The sequence below is a fragment of the Lynx canadensis genome, chromosome C2 (assembly GCF_007474595.2).
Source record: "Lynx canadensis isolate LIC74 chromosome C2, mLynCan4.pri.v2, whole genome shotgun sequence".
Lineage (NCBI taxonomy): Eukaryota > Metazoa > Chordata > Mammalia > Carnivora > Felidae > Lynx > Lynx canadensis.
In genome coordinates this window covers 94,666,955-94,689,296 of record NC_044311.2, presented here as the reverse complement: position 1 = coordinate 94,689,296, position 22,342 = coordinate 94,666,955, and positions in this window count along the sequence as shown.

Sequence of the window (22,342 nt, the reverse complement as noted above, 5' to 3'; positions counted from 1 at the left end):
AAGAGAAATAATACTTCAAAGGGGTTCTTTTCTCAATAGGGGTGATATTTCTAACAATCGATACTTGCAAAATACATTTTATTTACATGGGATCATTTTATCTTCCAAATGCACCATGAAGCAGATGGCACCACTGCCTTTATATAGACAAGTAAACTTCACTATTAACATGTTTAAGTGACATACAGTAAATATGAAAACTAGATCTTAAGTGATAGCTTGCCATATTCACCTAGTAGCTTACATTGCCTTTGGCCATGGTTGGAAAGAGTCATACAGTCTCAGTTCAGAATTGTGTTCAGAAGTTCTATAGATACCCCAATGCTTTATTTCTTGGAACAAGATTTTTCAATTCTGATATTTCCATTTCCAAGAGTTTAGGGATTTTGAAGGACCCTAATCATGGGATGTGGTTCCAAATGATTGAGACCCCAAGACAAAAGGTAACTTCTCCAACCATTTGTGCTCTCCTGCTTGACTATAATCTTCCTTCACTGGTTTCCCAGGTTGACCTATTTAATCTTTTATTTCTCTTTCAACCTCTCTGTGGGAAAAGCCCAAATCACATTGTGTAGACCCAAATTTTCTGTAGACCAAATACCCAAACATAATTATCCTCTATAATATCATTTTGAAAATCTAAATATATCATCAAACGTATTTAGCTTTCCCAAAACTTTAGTGTGTGTGTGTGTGTGTGTGTGTGTATGTGTGTGTGTGTGTTTATATATTTACCAATAACAGGTCTAGATTCCTAATCAGAAAACTGAGGTCTGAGTGCCAGTTCACATGTTAGCAGGCTGGGGTATGACAATTAGGATTTCTAAACCGTCATTCAATTTCCTTACCTATAAGATCAATAAAATGATACCTATTCTACATATCTCACAGGGGTCATAAAATCATATGAGCTAATTTATAAAAGTACTTTGAAAGCCATTAAGAATTATACAGATTTAGGTAGCATTATTAGCAATGATATCATCTTCTGAATCTATTATTTTATTTATTCTTTTTTTCTAGAGGTTTTCTGTATATGAGACAGGACAAATGCCTTGGATTGGCACAGCATGGTTCTTATCCTAAAATTGCCTCTTTAAGCCTCAATGGAGGCCTCTTAGACCTATTCACATTCTCAGTTACTGTATCTACTTTTGTCCTATATCCTCTCTGCCTTCATTGTTTCTGACCAAAGGAAAGACTCTACTTAAACTCTTCCCACATGATTCCCAGACCTCACTTTTTACATCTCCACCTTTTTTGTTCTAGTTGCTTTCACCATGTCAGACTTATGATTCCTTCACCCAGATTCTCTGACCCTATCACTTTGGCTCTTCCCTCTCAGTTTCCTCTCTTGCCTGCCTAGTTGGCCCCCACACTCTGATTATAAGCACACTTTGAAACAGGGAAGGGATGGATTCAGCATTTTTCCTGAACCTATATTAAAGGCAAAACAGGTCCATATTTCTCATAAACCAATTATATATAAACAGTAAGGACTAATTATAATCCTGGTCTGGTCCACAGGCTGGCAGATAATATCTCATAATGGTACAAACACCTAACTGTGGCTAAAAATTCATGGGAAATCTTTAGGCACAGGTGTTTTCTCTTCTTTGACATCTTCACCCCATCCTGAGAACAATACTGTAAGTAATACTCTTGCTGGCTGGGGTAGATTTGAAGGTGAGATATAATTTACGTTGCTTTCTATACTAAGCTCATCAGTGTTGCTTTCCACAATTAGGTTTTAAGCTCTGAAATTTCAGATTAACGTTTTGCCATACCCGTGCCTCAAATCTGCAGTCAGATTGCTCATGATAAATCACACGAGCCATGAGAGCGATGCTACCAGTTCCTAGACTTTGCAACAGCCAGAAATCATCTTTCAGTTGGTTAGCTCAGAGCAGCAGTCCCATCACCAGCTTTCAAGAACCTGTGTTGACAGGTGAACGAGGAGAGGTATTGACCTGGAAACTAGTGGCACCATCCCCAAGGCAAGTGGATATAATTAATATTTATCTTCCACTCAATCTTTGTAAAATATTTCCCCTTTGAATACTACCCACAAAGTGTGTGTTAGGCTGATCACCCCTATACAATACCAGTATTTAAAATAGGAAAATGCATAAAGTATGATTTGTCTGTCCTAAAAGGCCCTTAATGGACAGAACCTTGGCAACCCACCCCAGCACTCATTCCAAGTTTTGGGCTCAAGCATTGATGAAGAAAACCACTAAGTGGAGACTGAGTGGTTCCTAACCTTCTTTCCCTTGTTATTTGACAAACAGTAGAAAGGGAACTTTGTGAAAATTAAGTTAATGTGTGATTATTCTTAGTTAAGTGTTTAACATTTTGAAAATCTATAGAGCTTGACTTCATATTGAATATAATTTCCTTCAAGATTTCAATCATTACATTTATAGAACTACGAAATTTTACATTTAAATTGATAAGTTGACACATACAAGTTAAGGATTTTAATAGTTAAAAGAAAAAATAAAATCAGTAGATTGTTCATCATTTTGTGCTAAGGTATATGAAAATACACATTCTCACCCTCCTCTCACTGGTATTTAAGTTTCATGTATCTCTTATCTTGATCACCATAGCATAAGCTTGAATTTATGCAAATTATTAGTATAAACTGTCTTCTTCATGGTGATTTTCATATTTCAAGGATTAATTAGCTGTACTATAGGGAAACTTTAATGTTTAATTAATAGGAGAAATTTAAGTGGTCTTAATTGGGTAGAGACAGTTTTTTTCTTCTCCTAAATGTTTATTCAGAGGATAGAGGTTTAAAAGAAAATAGAAATGCTTTCTAACACATTTGGCTGTCAGAAATGACTTGATTTTGTTGTTGTTTTTGTTGTTGTTTTGTTAAGTGTTGCAAAGCACAAGCCTACTTCTACTCTAAGTAGATATTGCATAGGTAAATGCCAACATTCCAGACATTTACATAAGCCTTAAATAGGTCACCAGCATCTAAATCTCATTTACCACCATCTTCCAACCCCAACTTTCTCTTAATAGCCTCCTAAACTTTTTAATCCCCTTTTAACCATCTTAACCATCGTTATCTATCATAGCAGCAATGCAAGCAATTCTTTTGCTCAATATCTTGCCCTACTATAAACAGAAAGTTCTGGGGTGTCTTGGAATCACTAGGACAATCACAATTATTATTCCAGGAGTCACTGTGGTATAACCAGTCGTGGAAAAACTTAGCAATAAACCACAGATGATAAGCCATCAAAGTAAGATTTCCGGGTACGCACTTAACACAAACTTTAGTTTCTTAGAAGTGAAGAGATGTGCTTTGCCACTAGTAGATGGCACATGTTATTCCTTCTTCCACATTATTCCCAGAACATTTTGTGGAGTTTAAAAGAATTCTTTTGTTTTGGTTGATTGGGCTGTTTGAAGGCAACTGAAGAATAACTAAGACTGAGAAACATATCAAATTTAGAAGAAACTATTTTAAACCCCACCTTGACCTTTAATGGAACAGAACACCTTGAGTTTCTGTGTTTTTAGAGATATAATCAAAGCATTTAGAACCATTCATAAACCACAGAATTCTCTGAGTATTCAAAATACGAGTGTTGTTTTTAACATTACATGTAATTATATCTATTCAGGATGAAGTTGCCTTGCAATTGTACACCTCTTTGTTTGAAACCACAATGACAGACCATAGCAGACCAAACCCTACTTTCTATCATAAAAAATGATAGAATACAATGAATACAAATTAAAATAATGCCATTTACCAAATAAATTGTGAACTATGAATCAAGAGTTTTGTTGGGATGAACACTAGTGGGGAGGTGTTCAAGTTAAGGCTGGAACTGGGAAAAGAGAATCACTCGGAGAAAGAAGGGAAGGGTAAACAGAAACTTCAGAAGAAGGAAGACTGCTAGGGCCCTTCCTTATATAAAGTTAACTCTTGACACAAGATAAGGTCATCAGACAACCAAACCAACCACGCCTATCTACACACAGACACACACACACACTTCAAATGTATTTAGTGCATGGGTCACACTTATCCTAAAATATAGTTCTTTATATTTATTGATGCATTTTGCATTTTATTATACTGAACGGAGAGCTTATTTCCTTATGTGCCTCAACATTAAAAATATTATTTTATACTTTTTAGTTATTACACGATTACATTTCATTATGTATTCAAAGCAACTGACCCCAGTTCTTTTGGTTTTCATGTATTTTATGGGTTGCCCACGTGTATTTTTTTCTAGATCTTCAAACACTATGGAAAGTAGTCAGAAAATGGTATTGTTGCTGCATTTTTCTCCATGTTAACATGGCTAATCTGGAAGCACATTTCTCAGGATTCTCTTCCTTGTATGTTTCTAAATTAGGACTGACCACAAGGAAGCTTGCATGAGATTTAGAAGGCAGTGATGTGAACACTGGGTAGGGCTCAGTTACCATTATAACATGTGTCCATTTGTTGCAAATATGCTAGTTCCCTTTCTTGGTGTGAGGTAGCAGCTGGGCCTGCAGTTCTTCTATCTTCCATCACATCTTCTCCTCAATCTCTCCAAGGGCAAGGCCAGTTGCAGGTATAGTTCCTTGGAGAGGGTTCCAGTTCCTTCTGTTGGTCATCCACATCGTCAAGGCTAGAGGTGATGATACACAGATGTGGATTCCATTTTGTCTACATGGGTTCCAATTTATCTTCACAAATTCTAGTCTTCCCTCATTCTTCCCCACTTCATGTTTAGCTTTTGTTTTCCATCGGGTCTCCGATGAAGAAGTCTCCCATAAATAGGCATCCATAAACACCTTCAGAAATACCCACAATCATGTCCATTCATATCCTTTATTTCATACCGCTCAGAATAGTAATATGCTTCCTTGATTAAACCCTATCTAGCACAAGTGTTTTCTCTTTACTCCATTTTGGGTGAAAGATATTTTATTCCCTTCCACATTTAGGAACCTCTCAGAGAATAAATGAATTCCATAAATGTGTATCTATGGATCTACATTTTAAAAGGTAATGTCAACAGAAATAATAATAAATGTAAACACTACTGCAATACTGAAAATTTGAGAAAAATCTTACATTTTAGGTAAAAAAATCAACCAATTATATGAGAAACACAGAATTTCTTTTTTTTTTTATTTTTTTAACATTTATTTATTTTTGAGACAGAGAGAGACAGAGCATGAATGGGGGAGGGTCAGAGAGAGGGAGACACAGAATCCGAAACAGGCTCCAGGCTCTGAGCTGTCAGCACAGAGCCTGACACGGGGCTCGAACTCACGGACCGCGAGATCATGACCTCAGCCGAAGTCAGCTGCCCAACCGACTGAGCCACCCAGGCGCCCTGAGAAACCCAGAATTTCTTAGAATAATACAAAATTAGAACTAGAAATCATTTAATCCTACATTTCCATTTTATAGTTGAAGAAACAGAACCAGACACTTGCCTAAGATCCCAAAATAAAGTAGTAACAAAGCTAGGAGTAAAGTATAATACAGTTTAATTTCCTTTCCCTTCATACTTCTTTAAATTATTGCATTAATATCAGTTTATGTGAAAGACTAAAGATATAAAAACTATAGAGGGTTTCAGTTAACTGAAAATTTATTATGATGCAAAAGGGTAATAAGACTATCAAAAATACTAATGTGATAAGGGGATGTATGAACAAAGTATAGCATCTAATATAAGAAAGATTGTAACCCCACTGTAGTCTGTCCTGATCAGACCCTACTCATGTATTTGAGTACCTGAAAGGGTCAAATAAGTTATAGAGAAAGTGACCAGAATTACATGGGTTTTAACGCTATGACATATAAAAGAAAATTGGGGTCATTTTAATTGGAGAAGGGGAGACACCAGGACATATAAGTATTGCCAAATATTTGAAGAGCTTCCATAAAGAAGAAAAATCAAATTTGTTCTCTGTGCTTTTCTAGGGCATAAATAAAATGAACAGTTGGATATTAAAGAGGCTGTTTAATATTTAGAAATACGTTGTGAAAAATAGAGAACTTCAAAGCTGAAGGGGTTGCAGTGAGCTTCCAATCAATAGAAGTTTTCCATCACAGGCTTTGATGACAATCTATCAGGTAATCTGAGCAAAGGATTCCCAATCAGATGGATGTTAGAATGACTTGGGAGGTTCCACTATGTCCCTGTGGCTGAGCATCTATTGTTTGAATGACAACATTATAGGAATACTGTAATAACCTCAATTATTTGAAAGTTATATTTCTGCAATAGCCCATGTAGAAGCTCCAATTCGTCTTTAATGTTTGGTCTAAAGTACCAACAACTTTCTTGAGAGATTCTTTTTCTAGAATGAGCTAGATTCAATCCAGATGGATATATCTGCTGGAATAAAATTCAGGCTGTCAGAATTGAAGGTCAAAAATATAGGTTTTAACTATACAGGGGAAAGAGCCTCTGGACAATACTGTACTAAGTACATTCTGGATTGTGCCCAAGGATCCCCCTTCCACAGGGCAGAATGCTGGCTGTTAGCCACTGACATGACACTCAAGTTGCTCCCCAGAGAGTAATACAGCTTTTGCTATAGTATCTGAACAAGATGCCAGACCAAGAAAAGGGGGGGGGGTTCTTATCAGTGGCAGCCCAGCAGGCTGGGCTATTGGCATGGATTGTTTTACCATGACAGTCACGGACAATAGAAGCAGGCCAAGAAACATCTTTTTTATCCAGAAATTGACACAGAGGATGTTGCTAAACTCAAATATCTTAAAGAAAGAGAGGCAAAGAAAAAAGGATTTAATGGAAACTGACAACAATGCCTTTTAAAGAAGAAAAGTAAGTAATCTCATTTGACTTTTTTTTAATTAAAAAATTGTTCTCCTAGAAATGCACAGCAGAACTGGCAGATTCAAAGAACTATCCTAGAACAAAAGGTTTCCCTTGTGCACACGAGGAAAGCATACATCAAGTTAGCCTGGGGCCTTCTCTGGGAAGAATTTGTATAGAGTAAAGGAATCGTGAGTTTATATTAGAAAAGAAAAAAAATGCTTAAATCAGGGTCTGATATACAATTATAAGACAAAGAAGGGAACTCTATTGCTATCTAGCGCACCGTCTCAAATGTGGTGGCATATCTCAATCACCAGGGGAGCTCATTAAAAATACAGGTAATCAGGGTGCCTGGGTGGCTCAGTCAGTTAAGCATCCGACTTAGGCTCAGGTCATGATCTCATGGTTTCTGAGTTCGAGCCCAGCGTTGGGCTCTGTGCTGACAGCTCGGAGCCTGGAGCGTGCTTCACATCCTGTGTCTTCCTCTCTCTCTCTGCCCCTCCCTTACTCACGCTCTGCCTTTCTCTCTCTTTCTCTCTCAAAATAAACATTAAAATTTTTTTTTAAATATAGTTAATCAAACTCCACCTTAGACTAACTGTGTCTGAATCTGATAGTCAGACAACTTTTACAATCTCCAAACTTGACTATCACAGAATACTCACCATAATTTTGCCTTAATACTTGTACAACTATAACTGTTTTGGACTGACGCTGGAGTTTCTTTGGTACTCAGATGTAGTAGAGAATAATCTCATTCAATAATCAAAACAATCATAAAGGGTAATTATGATTTCATTTTAAAGATGAAAAAAACAAAAAGGTGAATAATTTTCCAGCAACCATAGCTGCTAAAAGATATACCCAGAATTTAAAGATAGATATAACCCTCTAGCTCATGTTCTTTCCACTATACCATATAGTAAAAAGTTGAACTGACCACATGAAATCACCCATATTCAATTTTTTAACCCACAAAATTATGAATTTATAGCATCTAATGTAGTAAATTCAGTCACGAAAGAAGACAAAGTACAATATATTGAATGACTGTGAGGAAATAAAGTTATATGAACATTATGTTTTACAAATTAATCCTTTTCTTTTTTTTAATGTTTATTTATCTTTGAGAGAGAGACAGAGCATGAGTGGGGAAGGTGCAGAGAGAGAGGGAGACACAGAATCTGAAGCAGTTTCCAGCTCTGAGTCGTCAGCACAGAGCCTGACGTGGGACTTAAACTCATGAACTGTGAGATCATGACCCGAGCTGAAGTCAGACACTTAACCAACTGAGCTACCCAGGCGCCCATAAATTAATCCTTTTCTTTAAGTGCAGTGCAGTTTTATAAAACTAGAAATAAAATGTCCTATCAACTAGTGATGGGCTATTCCTTGCTGAACTGATATCTGTTTGCTTATTCTACTTAAGGATAAATTAGAGGTCTGTGACCTGGACCCGGGTGAGACAAGCGAGGTGCTCAGGGCTCAGCATTTAAGGAGGCACTCACTCTCATGTGCTGACACAATACTTGCAAGAGCTTGTGAGTGGGCGCCTTCTTACATTTGCACCCCAGGGTGACTTCTTTGCTCACTCTAGTCCTGACTTCACACTTCACTTCTATTTTTCCTCCTTTTGATTCCACTTTGGTTAATTCCATAACCAAATCATACAAGGCAGGCAATTAAAAGTATGAGATACAAGTCCAAGGCAGCATCCTCTGTGTATAGTGCAAAAGATCACTCACATTGCTTTGGGGAGAAAATACAAAGACTGAATAGAGAAAAATAACAGGCATGTGATTGAGAGAAAAAAAGCAGTTTATTCAAAAAGTGGCTGAGGTTTACTTGCTGTACTTATTACACATCAAGCCTATTTAGGGTTGTGTTTTCTCCATGCTATGTGATTCTTGTGTTATCATCACCATGACCATCCATTCTTAATTAGCTTTATGAACTGAGAACTTTTTATGTGCCCACAGTCATGACTGCATAAAAAAGTATGATTCAGTAACCACATAAAAGGAAAATGCAAATAACTGAATGTGTTTTTAGAGGGAGAACAGTCATAAACTCCTAGTGTTCCAGATGGAGAATGGCACAGGTCCTCAGAGGCCACCTGGGACTCAAGGAGAAACAATTTCTACATAGTCCTTCTTCACAGAAGATGATCTTATCTCTGAAAACCTTTAGAAATGAGAACAAAACCTTCATGAGGTATCCTTCATGGATGCCTGAGAGTCATTTCTACTATAATGCTCGCTCTTTTTCTAAGCCCAAATCTTCTCCTTTGCAGGCTTTTTCAAATCCAGCCCAGGGTCATGTGGCAACATAAAACTGTTACACCTGTTTTTCTCCAAAACTAAGTTTGCAAATATTAGGAGATAGGCTTTAATATTTGTTACGGTTGTACACATGAAACAATACAGGCTCCTCCGATGAGCTGGACCAAGACAAGTTCTATTCCTCTGAATATATCCCATTTTTTCAGTATACTTTTAAAACACATTAGTTAGTTGCAATGTCCTTTCTCACCCATCTTATTCAACATAGAATTGGAAGTTCTAACCAGGCATAAAGATCAGAAAGGAAGGAATAAAACTATCTCTATTTGCAGATGATAGGACTGTCTACATAGAAAATCCCAAAGAGTACACAAAAACTCTTAGAACTAATAAATGAGTTTAGAAAGGTCATAGGATACAAGTTCAACATATATAGGAACTAAATAAAAACACAAAACCAACTGTAACTTTTCCAAAGAAAATTAAATACTTAGGGATACACTTAACAAAATATGCATAGGATTTGTATGCTGAAAATTATGAAATGTTGATGCAAGAAAGAGGACCTAAATAAATGTAGAAATATGCCATGTTCATGGATTAGAAGTCCCTACATGGTGAAAATGAGTTATAAGTTTAATGTGATTTTTATCAAAATACCAGCAAGTTATTTTTGTAGACATAAGCAAGTTTGCTTTAAGATACAAATCATAGAATTGCTTAAACAAGCTTGTAAAAGAATAATTAGGAATAGAAATAACCCTAACCAATTTAAGGCTTATTATATAGCTATAATATTCAAGACAGTATGGTATTCATGGAGGAATAGACACATAGACCAACTGAACACAAAGCAAACCCAGAAATAGACCCGCAGAAATATGCTCAAATTATTTTTTAAGGTGAAAGTAATTCAGTGGAAGAAGGACAGCCTTTTCAATTAAAAGGGCTAAAGCAATGGAATATCCATAGGTGGGGCAGGGGGAAGAACCTCTACCAAAACCTTAAACTTCACAACTTACACAAAAAATAATGAAAATGAATCATGTGACTTACATGTAAAACATAAAGCAACAAAACTTTAAGAAAAATAGGACACAACTCTTTAGAATATAGATCTAAACAAAGGTTGTTATACTTGACACAAAATCAGGATCCATAAGAGGAAAATTTTATAAATTGGACCTCATTGAAATTTAAAACTTTTGCTCTGTGAAATCCCATGTGACCAGAATGAAAATACAAGATCCAGAGTAGGAGAAAATACTTGCAAAATACATATCTGACAAAGAACTTGTATCTGACATACATAAATAACTCTTGATATTGAATAATGAAAATAATCAAATAAGTAAAATGTATACATCCAATTGGAAAATGGGCAAAAGACATGAACAGACATTTCTCTGAAGAGGGTATACAGATGGGAAATAAGCACATGAAAAGATGTTCAACATCATTAGCCATCACAGAAACACAAAGCCACAGTGAGATATCACCACACACCTACCTATCAAGACAGCTAAATTAAAAAGTATTGACAACTCCAAATGCAGGTGAAGATTCAGAGAAACTGAATCACTCTTACTTTACTGATGGGAATTTAACGGTGTTCTGGAAAATAGTCTGACAGTTTCTTACAAAGCTAAACGTGAAATTACCATAAGACCCTGCAACTGCACTGTTGAGCATCTATCCCAGAACTGAAAACTTTCTTTTCATAGTCTTAAAAACCCACAAAACAAATATTCATAACAGCTTTATTTAAAATAGCCAAGAACTGGAACTAGCCCATTTCTCCAACAAGTGAATGTTTAAGCAATCTGTGGGATATACATACAATGGCATACTACTCATCAATAAAAAGAAGTGAATTATTGAAAACAACAGGTTGGATGGATTTCTAGGAAATTGGGTTGAGTGAAACACAGCCCATCTCAAAAAGTTAAAAAGATTGTATGATTCCATATTATAAAATTTTTGAAATGGCAAAATTTTAGAAATGGAGAACAGATAACTGGTTGCCAGTGTTCAGGGACAGGAAAGGACATAAAGGGAGATAGGTGTGGTTATAAAAGGATAGCATGAGAGACCCTTGTGCTATTGCAATAGTTCAACATCTTAACTCTGTTTGTGCATACACAAGCCCTCAGAGATGGCAAAAGTGTACTGTACTTAACACACACACACACACACACACACACACACACACACACAGATTCCAGATGAAATTAGGGAAATCTGACTAAGGTGATTATATCATGGTTGTGATATTATTATAATTTTGAAAACTGTGATCATTGGGAGAAAATGCCCCAGGATTTTCAACAGCTTTCCTTGAACTTTGTTTGTTTGTTTGTTTGTTTGTTTTTTCCAGTCGTTAGATACACTGCAGTTTCAATTAGGGACTCACTTCTACACATTAAAATTTCTGACAGACTTCAGGAAAGAAAGCAAATGATTTCTCATTTAATATACCAGCAATTCCACATGGGCAGGTCCCAGTTAGAGCAACAATCAAGCAATAACTAGTAATTAGCTTATTGGGGGCTTTAGGAATTGAAATTGAAAACATGGATACCCAAGCCCTCAAATCCATGGTTTTCCTGAAAACTAATGTAGAAATCTTCAAAAGCTAAGAATCAGTTTTTTCCAGTATAAAGGAGCTCTTATTTTTCATGTGCATAATTCATGTGGCATGACAATAAGTTTTACTGCAAAAATGGGACACCCTTATGAAAAAGAGCAAACCATTTCTTATTTGTAAAATGTGTGGAATTTCCATCGTAAACTATGGCAATGGTCAGGGTAGAATTTTGCTTTCATGAAATTAAAAACTAAGTAAAAGGGTCCTGGGGGTAAGTGGGGAGGCAGAAGCTTCTCCTTTAGTCTTTATCCCACGGTTTGCAACCGAGTAGCAGAGACAAACAGGGAGGTATGATGGCAACCCCATATTTCGTTAGATAGGTATTCTGGAAGCAGGAAAACAGGGTAAGATGCTTTTAAAGTTGTAGCAGCTCTTGACGGAAGAAGTAGAAGTATTTGTTTAGCACTGGACCAAGCTGTGAACCTTGAAACAAGCTGGTATTTCTCACAGGCTATGAACCTATGCTTTGTAAAATGTACTGGTTTGAGATTTCTTGCATTTTTTTTCATTTGTCTTTTGTTGCTTTTAGGAAACTTTTTGACATTTCCCACTATTTTTAACTGTACTAAAGGGATTGTGTTTGCATTTGGGCCTCAGCTTTTGAGGGAGAGAGCAGTGTCCTTAGGGAAGAACCACTGGCAATGGATTCCTAGTAAAGTGCCCAAGAGAAAGATAAACCTCATAGAAAAGAGATATGGGGGCTCCCAAGGGGGCCTCAGGTCTCCACTTGCTAAGCCATGAATTTCACATGCTTTGATTTAATAAGGGAACACTACTTTTATCCATAAGGCAGTAATTTTTTTACCTCTCTTACCTTCTACCCCCCAAAGTCTGTTGCTAATGCTAATAACTATTTGCTCTGTGCTTCATGTCAAGACTGCTGTAGTTTACAACCCTATCGTCCAGTTCCTTCTCTCATTCTTCTGACAGAAGCATATGGTCTATATTGCTGGTGTCATAGTCTGTGGATGATCCAAAGTCATTTTTCATCACTTGCTTCTCACGGAACTTTATGTTCAAGATGATATCGATTGACAGTGCACCAATGTGAAAGCAGGAGGCGCTGGATATAAAAGAAACAGAAGAAATTGTCCTGTCCTTGGAGAATTTATAAGTCACAAAAAGGGCTTGGGAAGGCTTAGAAAGTAATTTTCAAATAGACATATTAATATAGTGCAGAGTATTATATTAAGGCCAGGCAAAATCTACAAAGCAAAGGAAGGATAATAAAAATAATAACTAGAATTAGTCTTTTCTAATTTACAAATACCTCTCTTGCCTTATCTCACTTGCTATAGCTCTTTCAAATAAAAGACTAAGTTTTTACTATCCCTATCTTGATGAAGAAACTGGGACTTAGAGTTTGTCACTACCATGGCCACACTGGGGCTCTGAGCCCTTGTTCTTTCTTTCAGAACATTCTCTCTTCAGAATGTGAGGAGGTGAGATTAATCTGGGAAATAGGAATTTACAATAGGACTTTATGGGAAGTAAAATTATGTGCAATGGCAGACAGAAATGAAGAGAATGTTCCAGGTGTGCTGCTAATCTTAAACCAAACAAACAAAAACAGAAATCCTCCACACAAGATGGGATTTTTTTTTGAAATTTATTGTCAAATTGGTTTCCATACAACACCCAGTGCTCATCCCAAAAGGTGCCCTCCTCAATACCCATCACCCACCCTCCCCTCCCTCCCACCCCCCATCAACCCTCAGTTTGTTCTCAGTTTTTAAGAGTCTCTTATGCTCTGGCTCTTTCCCACTCTAACCTCTTTTTTTTTTTTTTTTTTCCTTCCCCTCCCCCATGGGTTTCTGTTAAGTTTCTCAGGATCCACATAAGAGTGAAAACATATGGTATCTGTCTTTCTGTATGGCTTATTTCACTTAGCATAACACTCTCCAGTTCCATCCACGTTGCTACAAAGGGCCATATTTCATTCTTTCTCATTGCCACGTAGTAGTCCATTGTGTATATAAACCACAGTTTCTTTATATGGGATTTTTTTAAAGACTTCTTTTTAAAAAAGTGAGAACCCCTGTTTGGTTGGGAGACAGTTTCTGTGCACTCATCCCTTCTTTCTTGTTTTGATAACTATAACCTTGAACAAATCACACAGTCTATTCTCCTTATTCCACATATAAACTGGATGTAATAAACATTTCTATTGGTGGCAGCTAGCTCAAAAGAGTTCAATCCTTCTTATCAACATAAATCTTCAATACATCTCTTTGTAGCAAGGAGAAGGCAGGTGTTAATTTCTTGAAGCAGAAATTTGGGTAATGGCGACTCGCCTATGGATTCACATTCCCCTTGGATGCCAGGACTGGACCAGGAGTAGGGGAAGCAAAAGTACTTGTAAGTCCAGTATACTTTCCCACTTACCCATATCATCCTAGTAATGTATAAGCAATAAAGGCGATATGTTTTTTTTTAATCCACATACCTGAATCCTATTTCATCTCTCAATGTTTTTGAACTTGGGTGGAAAAAGGGGAGTATTATTTATTGACCCCTACCTCTCAGACCACTGTGCTTGGCAGATTGAAGCATGCTAACATATTTGCATGTCTCCCTTTACATGGACATTTCCTTTTTTTTTTTTAAGTTGAATTTTTCAATTTAATTTATTTTTTCTTAATTTACATCCAAATTAGTTAGCATATAGTGCAACAATGATTTCAGGAGTAGATTCCTTAATGCCCCTTACCCATTTAGCCCATCCCCCCTCCCATAACCCCTCCAGTAACCCTCTGTTCTCCATATTTAAGAGTCTCTTATGTTTTGTCCCTTCCTTGTTTTTATATTATTTTTGCTTCCCTTCCCTTATGTTCATCTGTTCTGTGTCTTATCTTTCTTTTTTTTTAAGTTTATTTATTTGGGGCGCCAGGGTGGCTCAGTCAGTTGAGCATCCGACTTTAGTTCAGGTCATGATGTCGAGGTTGACAAGTTTGAGCTACGCATCGGGCTCTGTGCTGATGGCTCAGAGCCTGGAGCCTGCTTTTGGATTCTGTGTCTCCCTCTCTCTGCCCCTCGCCCACTCATGCTCTGTCTCTGTCTCAAAAATAAAAAATTTTAAAAATGTGAAAAAAAATAATAAAGTTTATTTATTTATTTTGAGAGAGAGAGATAGAGAGTGAGCAGGGGAGGGGCAGAGCAAGAGGGAGACAGAGAATCCCAACCAGGCTTCAATGTGCCAGTACAGAGCCCAACACAGGGCTAAAACTCAAGAATTGTGAGGTTATCACCTGAGCCAAAACTAAGAGTCAGATGCTTAATCGACTGAGCCACCCAGGTGCCCGTACATGGATCTTTCTATAAGTCAGTTTCTATCCATGTTACTTGTTTTCCTACAAAATTTTCTACTAATGGAGAAAAGTATAAGTTAATGGAAGTATGAATGGAAAAGAGCAATTTGCCCTTCTAAACCATGCCAGAAAAAAGGCTTTAAACTACTAGGTAAATGTGAATGATTCTGTGCTAGCACCAAGCAGTTTAAACCAAGGCACCAAAACCACACTTGACAGAGATCCTTCTGTGCTAATGTGACACAAAAGCCACAGGTCTACTTCTCTTCCGATACCATGATCAGGCTTAGAAAATGAAAAACATATATATCCCCCAAATCAGAGCTACCTCCCTAAAAGGTATATTTTGAGTAAGACCCTTAGAATCATTTCATACCCTGAAGGGAAGGATCTCAATTAATGATGAAAGAAGCAAGAAATTGTACCCATAATCAGAAGAAAATCAGTCAGTGAAGATAGAGTCAGAAAAAACCAGAGGTGTTGGACTTAGTAGACAATAACTTTAAAAGAGTCTTGGGGCACCTGGGTGACTCAATAGGGTGAGCATCTGACTTCAGCTCAGGTTATGATCTCATGATTCATGAGTTCAAGCCCTGCATCAGGCTCTGTGCTGACAGCCTGGACCCTGGAACCTGCTTTGGATTCTGTGTCTCCCTCTCTGCTCTTCTGCTCAAGCTCTCCCTCTCTCAAAAATAAACATTAAAAATATTTTTTACTTAAAAAAAAAAAGGGTCTTCCTATGACTGGGCAAAGAACAATCACTAGAAAAGAACAGCTACTGAAGGGTTATAATCTAAATAATTCCCAAAGATTACACCTGTTTGGGACACATTTGATTTCCAAACAAGCAGAGAGAGTCCTTGTTGGAGCATTCAGTAGAGATAGCAGAATGTCCTGCTTTCATAGTAGAGGTAGATATGCCTTAAAGGATACTCTACGTCTAAGCTAATAAACAAGGCTTAAGCTTAAAGTATGCTTTAAAATGATCAAGTTGATTTGCAAATAATTTTAACTGCCTGCCTAAACAAATGCCAACATTCTTTAAAAGAAGTCACCAGAATCCAGAAACTTGGCAATTTAATTTCTATATTAGCTAGTAGGCATTCAAAAATTACTAGTATGAAAGAAGCAATAAAATGTACCCATAAATCAGAAGAAAATCAGTCAGTGGAGAGAGTCAGAAAAAAATAGAGGTGTTGGGATTAATAAAGAACTTTCAGAAAGCTATTACAAATATGTTCAAGGATTTGCAAGAAAACATGAACATAATGAAGAGAGAAATGGAAATGGAAGATATATGAAAATCAGTAATTTCCCAAAGCTAAAACAACACCATACCTGAAATTAAAAATTCGCTAAGTAGGCTTAAACATGAAATTAGACACAGCATAAGGAAAACAGTGAACTTGAAGACATAGTAACAGAAACTAAGCTGAATCACAAAGAAAAAGGAAACTGAAGCTAAAGAGAGGAAAAAAGCTCCTCAAAATTTTTGATATGTCTTTTGATATGTCTTAAAAGAATATTTATAGCTTTGGGGAGCCTGGGTGTCTCAGATGGTTAAGCTTCTGACTTCGGCTCAGGTCGGCTTGTGAGTTCAAGCCCCACGTCAGGCTCTGTGCTGACAACTCAGAGCCTGGAGTCTGCTTCAGATTCTGTGTTTCCTTCTCTCACTGCCCCTCCCTCACTCATGCTCTGTCTCTCTGTCCTTCAAAAATAAATAAACATTTAAAAAAGAATATTTATAGCTTTAAATGTTCATATAATAAAAGAAGAAAAGCTTAAAGTAAACAATGGAGAAATAGGGTTTCTTCCTTCTTCTGCCAAGAAACTGGAACTGTTTCAGCTGATCGACTCCAGAGCCTTTCCCGTACTGCCCTGACACATCAGAAGGCTCTAGAATCTCTATATCATTGCCCAGAGAGGATAGAAATTCCTGGAGTGCGGCAGCTGAATTGTTCCCTACTGGACGCGGGACTGATAAATTCTTCCCCAGCTTTATAAGTAACAGAGAGCTCAGCAGCAGATGGCTTGGGACAGATAGGAGGAAAAGACAGAAACCCCACTGTAGCTAATAGGACTTATTTGTAAGAAAATGTGAAAGAAAAAACACACCAGAAATATCCACCAGATATTTCTCCACCAGAAATAACTGGAGGTGGGGTTAGAGATGAGGAATATCTTGCAGCGAGTTAAAGGTCAGTAAAATGTATTTGATGACAAATTCTCCCTAAGTAAGTAAAATACAGCCATGGGTACAGAGAAGGTCCACAACGTGACCTTTATAAAATCTAATTTAGTAAGGCAGTATGTTAGTTATCTATTGCTACTCCCAAGCTCTGTAGCTTGAAATAACGACAATTATTTTCTCAAAGTTTCTGTAGGTCAGGAATCCAGGCACAGTTCAGCTGGGTCTTTTCCTTCAGGGCCTCCCATGGGCTGCAATCCAGGTGCACGCTCTGCCTATTATATCTAGAAGAATCCACCCCAGGATCACTATTATGATTACTGGCAGGCTACCATTCACCATGGGTGTTGGACTGATGCACCCAGTTCCTTGAAGGCTTTTGCCTAGAGGCTGGCCTCAATTGCCTGTCACGTGGACCTCTCCAACATGGCAGCTTGCTTCATCAGAGTACAAATGGAGAAGTCAAAGGGGAGAGAGTCCAGCAAGATAGACATCTTTTGTAATCTAATCATGGAAGTGACATCTTATCACTTTAATCAGATTCCATCCATAAGAACAAATCACTGGGCCCAGCCTGCATGAATGGGAAGTCCATGAATGCCAGGAGGTAGGGATCTCTAGGTGCCTTCCACAGGCGGGAAAACAAATAAAGGCAGGGGAAGTATTTACCTATGCTACTGTGGCCTGATGTTCCTCCTGGAGAGTGATGGCCTAAATAAAATTTAACTTTTGGAGTGGATCAAGTCCCTAAGGTGTTCAAACAACCACCTTGCTCAGATGCCTGGAGCCATCACAGTGAGGCAGTAGCTGAGCAAAGAGTGTAAGAAGTAGCTAGTGAGGGGAAAGAGAGAATGGTAATGTTAAGCATATAAGAACCTTTTTCTTGCTTTTAAAATTATATTTTCTTTACAGTAGCAACTTAGACAAAATTTTTAGTGATATTTTAAGATAAGATGTGTTGTGTGAGTGTGTAGGTGGATTGTTTCAGTCCCTAAGCCATCAGTGAGCTCCTGAAGAGAGAAGTTTGACAAGTCCAGAAGTGTGATTCACTGTGGTGATATCGAAATTTCAGCCATTCAAATATACCTCTTTTGTGACTTTTTCCAGAGGTGTATTATTATGAATACATCTTTTTAAGTTTAACATGCATTTTTACACTGATAAAAATATTTTAAGTCTATTTTTCTAATCACTGCTATACTGCCAAATCTATTATTACTGGCCATCAATATCTTTCTTAGATATGTTAAAATTAATTAAACCTATTGACTGTTTTTAATGTTTTTCTGTGTACCACCTATAATCATGTCACCTATAGTAAAGGCAGCCTGAGTTTTGAAAAAAATGTGTATCATGGAAGGAACAGGTGCTTAGGGCTTAAATAGTCACTTTGCCATTTTCTATTTATTAAAATATAGGAAAGTAAGTAATACTTGGGTTATTGGAACCTCAGGCTCCCTTTCTATGAAACCAGAATAACAGTATTCACTATTAAGTGCTGTTTGGTTCTAATAAGATAATAGTTGTAAAAAGGATCATCCTTGGTATCCAGTAACAAGTGCAAAGATAATAATATTGGCAATACCTGATACTTATTGCACAATTACTATGTGCTAGGTACTGTACTAAAGCATTGTGAATATGTTTTCAATAAAAGTGTTACATTCAAAAGCTATGATATCAAGTAATTCAACAGTCCCATCTAGTATTGATTCTTACTCGAAATAGCTCCCAAGTTTCAAAAGGAAAGAAAAATGAGGGTGTGCTGCTAGATTGGAACATTTATAATGACTCCAACTTTATGGCTAGAAAAAAGTAAGACGGTAAAACGGGACTAAGTCTACATTACAGATACAAGTTATGACATTTAAATGTCTCCCTTTGTAATGTGCTATATTACATGGATTATGTTGAATTAGTCTTCATAATTTACAAACTGGAGTGGGAAGCTCTTGCAGTTGATTAGGACACATTTAAAACGCAAACATCATCACATATGCAGGGGTTCCTACAACTTTCAGGCCTAACAACAAAACATATGTGTAAGGTGTGCCCCATGGGTGGTAAGTTTTAGAAACCAGAGACAATTAGGTAAATAAGAAATGTTCTTTATGTTTCTTGACCCACTATCCCAAATTTCCAAAACTCATGTTACACATGTTTGCAAATAACTCCTTCCAGTTTTGAGTCCTATCTTCCTGAGAACTACGATCTTATTCAGGTCTCACTTCCTCTAGCAGGTTTTTTCTTTTCACTGAAACCTCCTCACTTAAAGCATTTTCATGGAGCAGACTTTTCCTCAAGTGCCGATGTGAAGGTGTCCACTTTAGTCTGCCACCTAGCCGTCTAACATTTCCGTGCTTCACTATCTTCTGGGGGTTCTTCCTGCAGCCTCCCAGAAGGGACACCTTCTTTCACTTTAGTCCGCACAGCAACCCAGCTTTCCACCACCTCTCCGGCTCAGATCCTGCTATTGCACGCCCAAAGATTCACGAGGGGACAGTGCCGAGCGACAGATTCTTCCAGGCCCCCCGCAAAGGAACACAAAAGAACTGGAAGAAACTTTGAGATTTCCTTACTCTCTTGTCATCTTAACCAATCTCCATGAGAGGAAAGGAACAGTACAGAGATAATTTTATCCCATTTCCTTTAGAAGGCAGAAGCACCCAGAAGCATCATTTTGGGTGGGAAGTAATAACCTGCCTTCTTTTTGTTACAGTAGGATAATTCCAGGTAGACACAAGGACTGTTAAATACTCCTCGTCTCATTTTGACAATTTCCTCTTCCAAGAAAGAGTTCCTGACTCTATCCTCCAACATGCTTCAGGATGGTTATGCCCACATTTATGAATGAATTAGACCTCTGAAATAATCAGATTCAATGGCCCCATTTTGCAGGCAAGTAAACTGACGGCCATCAGAACCTAAATTTAAAGAGCTATTCTAGCAGATGAATAGACAACAACTTAATGGACATCTCACAGCACGTCATATTCTCACTGCACCATTTAGGTATCGAGGATGAAAGGAAAAAAGTAACCTCTTAAATATGTCCTGGAAAAGAAAGTTACTTGTACTCTGAGGCCAACAATCCCCCAAGAATTTTAAATGGTGAAGATGCTAGTAGCTTTTTTTAAAGTCTAACCCAAACTGCATCCAGTTCCCTCTTTCCCAGTGCATTACTTCCTTTCAGCCACGTTCGTCAAAATTCACACTCCACCTGACATTTCAACACAGAGAAGGAAAGAGGAGGCTATTGGCTTCCAGAATACTGAGCAATACTTTTTCTCCTTGACAACAGAAAGCCACATTTTCAGCTGAAAAGCCGTGAATATCAGATTAATAACTGTAGTGAAATCCTCCCTTTCTCTAAAAATATTGGGAATTGAAGGGTGACCCCATCTGGGACAAGGTTGGGTATGAGAAAATGCATATGTGCAGCTTCCAGTGGGAGAAAACACGATGCAGCACTCGGTCAGAAGTGTGGACTGAATGAGGATATTTTTTAATACTAATGTAACTGGGGGAGGACTGCTTCCAGATGGGAGGGGCAGCTGGTGGAGAGAGGTTTGTGGGGGCTGGGGGTGAACACTGAGCAAGCATGTGGAGATCTGAGGGAAAGAAAAAGGCACTAAAGAGGCAGACAATGTGGAAGCAGGACTCAGATTGCAGAGAGCTCAATAATGGGACAGTGGGCCTGAAAAGAGGGAGACAAACTCAGGAAATAACCTTGGATAAAGGTGGGATGCTGACTCGTGAGAGGGCAGTTTCCATTATGTGGCCAGAGAGGAAAGAGCTTGTCAGTGCAGCAGGGAGAAAGAAGGCTGCCCTGGGTTTGGAGTAAAGTAAGGAAGTGAAGAAATGGGAATGGGCACAGCAGCATCTCTTGGATTTTTAGTGAAGTCATTCAAGCATCCAGTGACATCTGAATTTTCTTCTACACAAAATATCTTCAGAGATAGAGCAAATGCAGCATATTGTTACCAAAAGGGGGATCTAGGTAAAGGGTGTTCTTTAGTGTCCCTTTGGCGTTTGACTATTCTTACTCTTGCATCGAGGCCCCTGGTGGACAGGGAGTCACTATTCAGTTTTGCTCAGCACTGTGACCTCATCTATGATAAGTGTTAGCCTTCTTCATTCAATGGCTCAATTCAAAAAGTAAGCAAAGGGTGATGAGACAGAGGAGTTTCTCACTTAAGAAAAGCTGCTCCAATTTAATTTAGTTCCATCAGTTTACCAGCAATAAATTGTCAAATTTATAAAATATAAGCCGCCTTATTCAAGTACTGTTTCATTACCTTAGACCCTGTACTTAACGCTGAATCTGTAGCAATTCTCCCCACCAGGTCATGTCGAGCTTTGAACCAGTGATTCTATGTATGAGCTCTGGTTCTTCTTCACCAGGTCCTTTTCTGTCCTTGTATTCATCTTCACTGTGATATCTATTACGACCTTAGTTTTGAGTCTATTAATATTTCAGTGCATCGTATGTAAAGTACAGTGTGTCCATATCTTCCTAATGCTAGCTACATTTTCTTACCACAAGCTCCCATTTCAAGATGTGTTAACTGGTTTTCAATACATACACAGTTATTAATACCTAAGCAAGGTCCCATTTAAATCCAGGCCCCTTTTCTAGATAAGACTGTTTCATATATTATGATTAGGAGGTCTACAGACCTTTAACCAAATCTATTTCATAAACAGTTTAGGCTTTGAGGTTTCCTCAAAGGTTTTTTTTTTTTTTTGTTTTATGGGCTTTTTTTTTTGGCAGTTAAAAAGGAACTATTTGTTTTACTCAATGTCAAACTCATTTGATCACGAAACCCCTTTTCAAGGAAAAACCATCAACAGTCAGTAGAATGAGTGTTTTTTCTACCAAAGTTTGGAGAACAATTTAAGGCACCAAAGACAATCATGTTGATTGCAAACAGTCACCAGGCAGTCACCTGGGACATGCCACAGTGTGTGATAATTAAGAACGTGGGCTCTAAAGTTGAATCAAAGCCTGTGGTTGAATCGTGGCTCTTCACTTAGAGCTGTGTGACTGTGGGTCAGTTAGTCAACTGCTCTGAGCATCTATTTTCTAA